At 39.6% G+C, this 10,892-nt stretch overlaps 1 long non-coding RNA gene across 1 annotated transcript; it reads right to left on the reverse strand.

Annotated features, from left to right (window-relative positions):
• Nucleotides 1–631: 631 nt before the first annotated feature.
• On the reverse strand, nucleotides 632–7,221 carry LOC122452812. The gene is made up of 3 exons (XR_006272861.1): nucleotides 6,963–7,221; nucleotides 5,779–5,874; nucleotides 632–763 (listed from the first exon to the last, which is right to left on the reverse strand). It is a non-coding gene; the product is annotated as an uncharacterized LOC122452812 (long non-coding RNA).
• Nucleotides 7,222–10,892: the final 3,671 nt, after the last annotated feature.

The following is a 10,892-nucleotide window of genomic DNA, read 5'->3' on the forward strand; positions in this document are numbered from 1 at the left end:
AGTAAATGTCAAGTATTAACAGCAAATGTAGGAGAATGAATTCACAATCTCGGGTGTGTCAAAGGTCTTAAGACAACAATATTGTTAAGACTACTTTTTAAAAAACTGATACATTTATTTCCATTAAAGTTTTAAAACTCTGTAATCTAAGTTACATAAAGCAAAAGTACAAGCAACAAGCTTGCAGAAAATATTTGCAGCATATATAACCAAGAATAGGACTTCCCTGGTGGCTCAGATGGTAAAAGCGTCTGCCTACAATGCAGGAGACCCGGGTTCAATCCCTGGGTCGGGAAGATCCCCCGGGAGAAGAAAATGGCAACCCACTTGAGTATTCTTGCCTTGAAAATCCCATGGACAGAGGAGCCTAGTAGGCTACAGTCCACGGAGTCACAAAGAGTTGGTCCAGAGTCGGATATGACTGAGCGACTTCACTTTCACTTGAACCAAGGATTAGTAGCCCATTTTATACTAGTAAGAATAGAAAATGACTTAAGTGTCTATCAGTAAGGGAATGATTAAATGGTGTACTTACCCATACAATAGAAAGTTAGTTGCACAGTCCGTCCAACTCTTTGTGATTCCATGGACTGCAGCCTGTCCCACTCCTCTGTCCAGGGTATTCTCCAGGCACAAGTACTGGAGTGGGTTGTCATTTCCTTCTTCAGGGGATCTGCCTGACCCGGGGATCGAATCCAAGTCTCCCATATTGCAGGCAGATTCTTTACCAGCTGGGCCACAGGGGAAGCATACAATAGGCTACCTACAACAATTTAAAAGAATAAGCAAGAATTTTTCTGATTCTTTGCAAAAATCTCAAAGACATTGATATTTTAGATAGTAACAGAACAGTATGTACTGTATAATGCTATTTTTAGGGGGGAAACAATATGCACCAAACAAAATCGTAAATCATGAAGCACTGTCCTCACTTTTATGAAGATATCAGCAGTTACCTTTGGGCAGAAGAGCAGCAGCAAAGAGAAACATTAATTTTGTTCTATATTATTTGAAGGCAGACACACTCATGTATAAACTGCATAATATTTTTTAAAGCACAATTCTGTCTTGTTCATCACTGTATCCAAGCAGCCAGCACAGTTTTTGACTGGTAATGTTTGTTTAGTGGATGAAATCCAAGGGGATGAGATTTACTGCTAATGATAAATCCTGTGCTGGTAAGAATATGCCTGAGTTATGCTTAAACTCTTTCTGCTTCAAGCCCAGCTTGGTCTTCATTTGGAAACTGCTTTGGGGAAATTGGAAGTCTGAGCCAAAAGTGAGTGAGTGAATATGTGTGTGCATGTGCTTTAGTATGTATAATAATTTATATTCTTTATGCTTCCAGACAACAACTCTGCAAAATAGTCATCCTCATACCCATTTTACAAATAAGGAAACTAAGGCTTAGATAAGAGGCTAACTGAAATGACTTACCCTAAGATTTTCTTTGTTCTCTTCCTGTAAATGCAATTTTGACAGTAACAGAAATCTTATAAAACAGAATGTGGTGAGTTCAACAGAAATACTTCCTTCTACCAGTACTTGATTTACTTCACTAGGTGTTTGTTTTACTTGTATTAGATAGTTCATACCCTTGTTTTTTAAACTGGCAGTAAACTGTTTGTACTGAAACAGTATTCAGTACAAAGTAAATCTCCCTCCACATAGCCTGTAGTCATCTACCTCCCTCCCTTGAGACAACAGTCAGCAACTTTTTCTGTGTCTTTTCAGAAATATTCCATGTATATACAAGCACACATACAAATATACCTAAAATCTAATTTGAAGTATTTTACACACATAGTCCTGTACTTTTCTTATTTCACTCAACAATGTACCTTGGAAATCATTTCATATTTGCTAGATCTGCTACATTCTGGTTAATAGCTGTACATTACTAATTTTAGGGAAAACTCATAATTTAAATAATCCCTCATTTATGGCGACTGCAGTTGTTTAATATCTTCTGTTATTACAAAGCTACAGTGGGTATTATTATACATAGGCCATTTTGCACACATGTAAATGTATCTGCAGAGTAATTTTTAGAGGAGCAATTGCTGAATACAAAAGATGTCCCTTAAATATTTCATGGATACTGGTAATTTTCCTCTGTAGATGTTATATAATTTTACTGCCCCCCCCAATGTTTATTTATACTCCTCTGCCAACACTTGGTAATATTTTCTTTTTTTGAAATTAATTTATTTTTTAATTGAAGAAAACTTGCTTTACAGAATTTTGTTGTTTTCTGTCAAACATAGTGTTTTCTTATACAAGGAAAAGAAAGAAAAAATTTATTTTATTTGCATTTGGCACTGAAAGGTAGCTCTTTCAACCTTTCCCAGGGGAAAGCTGCAGTTCCATCAACCCTCCATTTCCCACAATGGTACTACTTATCAACTAAAACTGTGAAACCTATTTCCCTCTCTTTTACTTTAAACATGATTGATCTACTTCATATAGGGCTGGGCATGGAAATTACTAATTCTGCTCTTCCATTTGAAAGATAACTCTCCTTTCAGGGTGATCAACCCCTCACTACCCTGGGTCACTTGCTGATTGAACTCTCCAGAAACATCCACATTTGGTTCTAGTGTGGACCCACTGCCCCTGCCTGGCAAGTATTTACATCAGGTACTGTTTCTGGCAAAAAAGAAACACACTGTTGCCATCTCCCTCCTCCTTCCTTTCATCAATCTCATCTCAATGGTCCTTAGGAAAACACTTTATTTCATTATTATTTCCTTTCAGTTCACTTCAGTCATTCAGTCCTGTCCAACTCTTTGCAACCCCATGAACCGCAGCAGGCCAGGCCTCCCTGTCCATCACCAACTCCCAGAGTTTACTCAAACTCATGTCCATTGAGTCAGTGATGTCATCCAACCATCTCATCCTCTGTCGTCCTCTTCTCCTGCCCTCAATCTTTCCCAGCATCAGAGTCTTTTCAAATGAGCCAGCTCTTCGCATCAGGTGGCCAAAGTATTGGAGCTTCAGCTTCAACGTCAGTCCTTCCAATGAACACCTAGGACTGATCTCCTTTAGGATGGACTGGTTGGATCTCCTTGCAGTCCAAGGGACTCTCAAGAGTCTTCTCCAACACCACAGTTCAAAAGCATCAATTCTTAGTCGCTCAGCTTTCTTTATAGTCCAACTCTCACATCCATACACGACCACTGGAAAAACCATAGCCTTGACTAGTCGGACCTTTGCTGGCAAAGTAATGTCTCCGCTTTTTAATATGCTGGACTTCCCTGGTAATATGCCGTCTAGGTTGGTCATAACTTTCCTTCAAAGGAGTAAGCGTCTTTTAATTTCAAGGCTGGAATCACCATCTGCAGTGATTTTGGAGCCCACAGAAATAAAGTCAGGCACTGTTTCCACTGTTTCCCCATCTATTTGCCATAAAGTGATAGGACTGGATGCCATGATCTTAGTTTTCTGAATGTTGAGCTTAAAGCCCACTTTTTCACTTTCCTCTTTTACTTTCATCAAGAGGCTCTTTAGTTCTTTTTTGCTTTCTGCCTTAAGGGTGGTGTCATCTGCATATCTGAGGTTATTGATATTTCTCCCAGCAATCTTGATTCCAGCTTGTGCTTCATCCAGCCCAGCATCTCTCATGATGTACTCTGCATATAAGTTAAACAAGCAGGGTGACAAGATACAGCCTTGACGTACTCCTTTTCCTATTTGGAACCAGTCAGTTGTTCCATGTCCAGTTCTAACTGTTGCTTCCTGAGCTGCATACAGGTTTCTCAAGAAGCAGGTCAGGTGGTCTGGTATTCCCATCTCCTTCAGAATTTTCCAATTTATTGTGATCCACACAGTCAAAAGCTTTGGCATAGTCAATAAAGCAGAAATAGATGTTTTTCTGAAACTCTCTTTTTCGATGATCCAGTGGATGTTGGCAATTTGATCTCTGGTTCCTCTGCCTTTTCTAAATCCAGCTTGAACATCTGGAAGTTCATGGTTCACATATTGCTGAAGCTTGGCTTGGAGAATTTTGAGCATTACTTTACTAGCATGTGAGATGAGTGTAACTGTGTGGTAGTTTGGGCATTCTTTGGCATTGCCTTTCTTTGGGATTGGAATGAAAACTTACCTTTCCCAGTCCTGTGGCCACTGCTGAGTTTTCCAAATTTGCTGGCATATTGACTGCATCACTTTCACAGGATCATCTCTTAGGATTTGAAAGAGCTCAACTGGAATTCCATCACCTCCACTAGCTTTGTTCATAGTGATGCTTCCTAAGGCCCACTTGACTTCACATTCCAGGATGTCTGGCTCTAGATGAGTGTGAGTGATCACACCATCGTGATTATCTGGGTCGTGAAGATCTTTTTTGTACAGTTCTTCTGTGTATTCTTGCCACCTCTTCTTAATATCTTCTGCTTCTGTTAGGTCCATACCATTTCTGTTTTATTGAGCCCATCTTTGTATGAAATGTTCCCTTGGTATCTCTCATTTTGTTGATAAGATCTCTAGTCTTTCCCATTCTATTGTTTTCCTCTATTTCTTTGCATTGATCATTGAGGAAGGTTTTCTTATCTCTTCTTGCTATTCTTTGGGACTCTGCATTCAAATGGGTATATCTTTCCTTTTCTCCTTTGCTTTTCCCTTCTCTTCCTTTCACAGCTATTTGTAAGGCCTCCTCAGACAGCCATTGTGCTTTTTTGGGTTTCCTTTTCTTGGGGATGGTCTTGATTCCTGTCTCCTGTACAACGTCACAAACCTCCGTCCATAGTTCATCAGGTACGCTGTCTATCAGATCTAGTCCCTTAAATTGATTTCTCACTTCCACTGTACAGTCATTATTATTTAGCTTTGTGCAAACTAGTTTCCCCAGTTCCCCACCCACAAAGATAGACTCCTTGATTTCTAAGGCCAAATTTATTTCTTCTTACTATTGGGCCATTAAAACTAGTTTACCCAGTTCCCCACCTACAAAGATAGACTCCTTGATTTCCAAGGCCAAATTTATTTCTTCTTACAACTGGGCCAATAGAAAATCTATTTATTCTTTCCTATACAAAGTTTGTGGAGAAGGAAATGGCAACCCACTCCAGTATTCTTGCCTGGAAAACCCTTTGAACAAAGGAGTTTGGTGGGCTACAGTCCACAGGGTCACGAAGAGTCGGACACGACTTAGCCTGTACACTCGCACAAAGTTTGTAAATATGGAAACTAAGAAAATCTTTTTATATGTTAAAATAGCTTTAAAAGTATATAGCACGTAATGGTGACTTAGACATTAGCAAGTAGAAGGATCCTGAGATTTGCTTCCTAGATTGCTAACTTCAAATTTCATCTGCAATAACAGTTTTCTCACTTGAGTTATTTACAATAAGAAGAATCATTTCATTATATGATTTATAATGAGGGTAGCACTATTTCTCTCTCTCTCCTCCAATAAAGAAATAATACTATCAGTAGCTTCTTCTGGGTAGAGTTAACATGTTGATTTGTTCTCTTATTCACTTAAAAAAACACCAAAACTTTGGGGCAATCTTTACCGAATCAAGGCTATTCGACTTGATTGGAAACAGTTACGATTTCAGTCTGTTAAGAAGTTTGTATAACAGGAAAGATTTTCTCAGAAGGTAGCCAGAACAGAATATTGGAAGACTTATGATCAACACCAGTACTTTGTTTTGTTTTTATCTGTCCTTAGAGATGGTGAGTCCTATATTCCCATGGCTTGGCACAGTGCCTGACATACAAAAGGTACTCAATAATTATTTCTTGCATAAATTAATGAAAGAGAAGACTACTTACAGAGGCAGAACTCCTCACATTCTTCCCCCTCAAATCTCACATCTTTTTTTTTTTTTCCAGTAAACTGGTAGGATCTGGCGCAGCTACATTGTCCACCTGAATGGAAGCAGAGTTTAGGGAATGATTATTCTGTTTGCTCAGAAATACCTTAAAGATATAAATAAACAGAGGAGATAAGTAATTTCAGGTGGCTGTACATGGGCAGAAAACATAAATGCAGACTTGTTCCTCGACTGTGATGCCTCAATAGAAACAATTCTCTGAGACCAAGCCGTCTACAGACAGAACTGGGGCAACTCCATTTAGTCAGCTATTTAGAGGAAAAGACTACTGAGAATTCAGAAAACGGTCTAAATTATGGTAAAACAATTCAAATAGAAAAAAACAGGAAAACTACATATATATATATGTGTGTGTGTGTGTATGTATGTATGTATGTACGTTTTGTTTATTGCTTGACCATTATTGCTTAAATTCCCCACGTGAGTTCTGCAGGAAGGTGTTGCTTGCTCCTTGGAAGTAAAGTTATGACCAACCTAGACAGAATATTAAAAAGCAGAGACATTACTTTGCCAACAAAGGTCCTACTAGTCAAAGCTATGGTTTTACCAGTAGTCATGTATGGATGTGAGAGTTGGCCTATAAAGAAAGCCGAGAGCTGAATAATTGACGCTTTTGAACTGTGGAGTTGGAGAGGATTCCTGAGAGTCCCTTGAACTGCAAAATCCAACCAGTCTATCCTAAAGGAGATCATTCCTGGGTGTTCATTGGAAGGACTGATGCTGAAGCTGAAACTCCAATCCTTTGGCCACCTGATACAAAGAACTGACTCATTTGAAAAGACCCTGATGCTGGGAAAGACTGATGGTAGGAGGAGAAGGGGACGACAGAGGATGAGATGGTTGGATGGCATCACCGACTCAGTGGACATGAGGCCGAGTAAACTCCAGGACGTGGCGATGGACAGGGAGGCCTGGCGTGCAGCAGTCCACAGGGTCGCCAACAGTCGGACACGACTGAACTGAGCTGAACTGGGCCCTCCCACCGGCCGCCAGGGCCATGCAGGCACCTGAGAGACGAGGCCGAACCCACGGCGCTCTGCTCTCCGGAAGCCTGGGGCTCCAGGTTCCCCGCACCCTGCGCGTTCCCCACTGACGCTAGAATATGCCTCAGTCGGGCAGTACCTTTTTTTCTTTTCTCCACAGCCTGTTGACTCCGAAGTTTCGTCCGTTATTACGGGGAAATCCCCAGCCGGCGTCCGAGCCGAGCGGCGGTCCCGCAGACCCCAGCCAGCCTCCGGGAGGGGGCCCGCCGTCTAGTTGAAAACCTCTCCCTTTCCTCTTCCTCGCTTCCTTTCTCTCACCTTCCTTCTCGCTCTCTTTCTTTTGTTTGTTTGTTTTTTAAATCTGAGCAAGCCGCCGATTTTTCCGGGCCGCTCGGAGGAGGCCGCCGCCCAGCCCCGCGTTTCACTTCCCAGTGGCGCTGGCGGCGCTGGCTGCCGGGCGGCGCTGTGAGCGCCCGGGAGACGCGCACGTGCACGCTCCGCTCCGCTCGGCCCGCGCGGGTTCCGTAAAGGGCCCCGGACCGGCTCGCGTTGGCCCGAGCCGCTTCGGGGCCTTGAGCGCGGTCGCTCCCAGCCTGCTGGGAATCGTGGAGAGAACAGGCTGTGCGTGCGTGTCTGTGTGTGTGTGTGTGTGTGTCTGTGAGACAGAGCGTTGAGGAAAGAAGAGCCTCCTTTTACAGTGCAAAAAAGAGGAAGGAGAGCTGGTGGAGAAAATTTTGGAAGGGGCTAACTGAATGTTCCTGGTGTAGGAAATGGCAACCCACTCCAGGATTCTTGCCTGGAAAATTCCATCGACAGATGAACCTGGCGGGCTACAGTCCATGGAGTCGCAAAGGGTGGGACACGACTGAGCTCGCAGATACAGCTGAGTGTTAGAGCTAAACGGGGCTTCAGAGACGTGGTGAGGGACAGAAAGTAGGAAGGTGGGGCAGGGAAGACTGAGTCCCAGTCACATAGGATGTGTAGAGAACGGAACCTGGCACATCAGAGTCATTTTGCCATTCGGCTGGAAAGCAAAACAAACAAACAAAAAAGAAGACAGAAGGGCTATCAGTGGAAATGGCAGAATAGGAAGCTCTATGGGCCGTCCCTACACAGAAACACCAAAATGGTGTCAGAAATGACTTTATGGGAGATCTGAGAAATAGCTGATCATTTGCAGCATTCAAGTGAATCCTCAATCAAGAAAAAGATGATTTAAACACAGCATAATGGAGACATTACCAGCGATTTTAAGGTAATAGAAAAGATTATAAGAGAAAACTATGAACAATGTATACTAACAAATTAGGTAACCTAGATAAAATGGACAAATTACTAGAAACATATAGACCATCAAAACTGATTCGAGAAAAAAAAAATCTGAACAGCCTTAATAACCAGAGATTGAATCAGCAGTTTAAAAAAAAACACACACACCACCACCACCACCTTCTGATGAAGAAAAGTCCAGGACCAGATCAGTGGTTCACTAGTGAATTGTACGAACTGCTAAGAACAATTAACACCAATCCTTTTCAAACTCTTCTAAGAATAGAAAAACAGTCAACACTTCTTAACTCATTTGATGGGACCAATATTATGTGATACCAAAACTAGAGACATCACAAAAGAAAAAAACTACAGACCAATATCCCCTATGAATATAGATGCAAAAAATTCTGAATAAAATCCTTGCAAACTGAATCCAGCAGAATGTTAAAATAATTACACACCATGACCAGGTGATATTTATCTCACAAGGGGTTCAACAAATAAGAACCAATCAATTATAATATACCATATTAAAAGAATGAAAGAAAATATAATAATCTTCAATTGATGCAGAAAAAACATTTTACAAAATCCAACACTTTTTTATGATAAAAACATTAAACAAGCTAGGAATAAAGAGAACTTCCTCAATCTGATTAAGAGCGTTTGTGGAAACAAACAAACCCTACAACTGACATCAATAGTGAAAGACTGAAAGAGTTACCCCTAAGATCAGGAACAACAACAATGCCTGCTTTCACTGCTTCTATTCAAAATTGTATAAGAAACATTGTCCTGTAAGTTACAACTTGAGCAATATGTCAAGAAAAAGGAAATAAGAGACATCCAAATTGGAAAGAAACAAGTAAAACTATCCCTCTTTGCAGATGACATGATTGTATATGGAAAATAAAGAATACACACACACACACACACACACACACACAAAAGAAAACTATTAGAGCTAATAAATTCAGTTGTATTTCTAAACACTAGCAATGAACAATCCAGATAAGGAATTAAAAAATTCAATTTTTAGTAGCATCAAAAAGAATAAACTATTTAGAAATAAATTTAACCAAATAGGTGCAATTAAAGAAGATGTAAATGAATGGAAAGACACCCTGTGTTCATAAATTAGAAGACTTAATAGTGTCAAGATGGCAGTAGTACCTAAGGTAATCTACATATCCAGTGTATGGATAAATCTACATATCCAGTGGGATGAAAATCCCATGTGCATCTTTCTTTTTTTGGTAAAAATGAAAAAGCTGATCCTGAAACATACATGGAATTGCAAGGGACCCCAGATACAAACTTGAAACAGATCAAGATACTTTTGAAAAGAAGAACAGAAATAGAATACTTACTGCTCAATTTCAAAACATACTGCAAAGCTAAAGTAATAAAAACAGTGTGGAGCAGATATTAAAAATACATATATATCTCAGTGGAATATAATTGAGAATCCAGAAATAAACCAATACACCTATACTCAGTTGATTTTTTAAATTTACTTAAAAATTTTTTTTATTGAACTGGGTCATCATTGTTGTGCACAGGCCTTCTCTAGTTGTGGTAAGCAGAGGCTTCTCTTCATTGCAGTGTGAAGTGTGAAGTGTGAAGACACCACTTCTTCAAAGTGGTGGAGAATGTTGCAGAGCACAAGTTCTAGGGGTACAGGCTTCAGTAGTTGCAGTCAATTGATTTTTGACAAGAATCCCAGACCATTCAATTGACAAATAACAGTCTCATTAACAAATGGTGTCAGACAATTGGATATCCGCTTGGAAGGGAAGATAGAATCCTACATTACATCACATGCCAAAAACAAACCACAGCAAAATGCATCAAAGACTTAAGTAAGAGATAGAAAACTCTAATAGTCATAGAAGAAAGTATAGAGGTAAGTCTTCAATAAGGACCTACTGTATAGTAAAGGGAACTCTGCTCAATATTATGCAGTAATCTAAATGGGAGAAGACTTTGAAAAAGAATAGATTTGTGTATATGTATAACTAAATCACTTTGGTGTACACCTGAAACTAATACAACACTGTAATCAACTATACTTCAATATGAAATAAAAAGTAAAAAAGAAAACATAGAGGTAAATCTTTGTGACCTTGGATTTGGTAATGGAATCTTAGATATGACACCAAAAGCATAAACAGCAAACATAAAGCAAAATTAATTAGACCTCATCAAAACTGTTTTGTGCATGGGAACACTATTAAGAAAGTCATATGACCGCAGATAGAATGAAAGAAAATTTTTATAAATCACATATTTGATAAGAATCTAGGATCTATAATATAGAGTTCTTACAACTTCACAGCAAAAAGAAAAGTAACCCAATTTTAAAATGGGCAAAGGACTTGAAAAGACATTTCTCCTTTGAAAACATACAAGTAATCAATAAACACATGAAAAGATACTCAACATCTGCACTCATTAAGGAAATATAAATCAAACACACAATGAGTAATACTTAATGCCCAATAGGATGCCTTCTTAAAACATACACAGACACACAGAGAGAGAAAATAAGGAGGATGTGGAGATGTTGGAATTCTTGTATATTGCTGGTAGGAATATTTAGTGGTGCAGCTGCAGATAACAGTTTGGCAGTTCCACAAAAGGTTAAGTGGTATAATTATAACCTAACAATTCCACTCCTAGGCATATACCCCAAAGAATTGAAAACAAGTATTCAAAGCAAATACTTGTATACAAATGATCACAGCACTATTCACAAAAGCCAAAAGGTGGAAACAACCCAAATGTTCATTACCAT

This window comes from Cervus canadensis, chromosome 14 (assembly GCF_019320065.1).
Source record: "Cervus canadensis isolate Bull #8, Minnesota chromosome 14, ASM1932006v1, whole genome shotgun sequence".
In the NCBI taxonomy this organism is placed as follows: domain Eukaryota; kingdom Metazoa; phylum Chordata; class Mammalia; order Artiodactyla; family Cervidae; genus Cervus; species Cervus canadensis.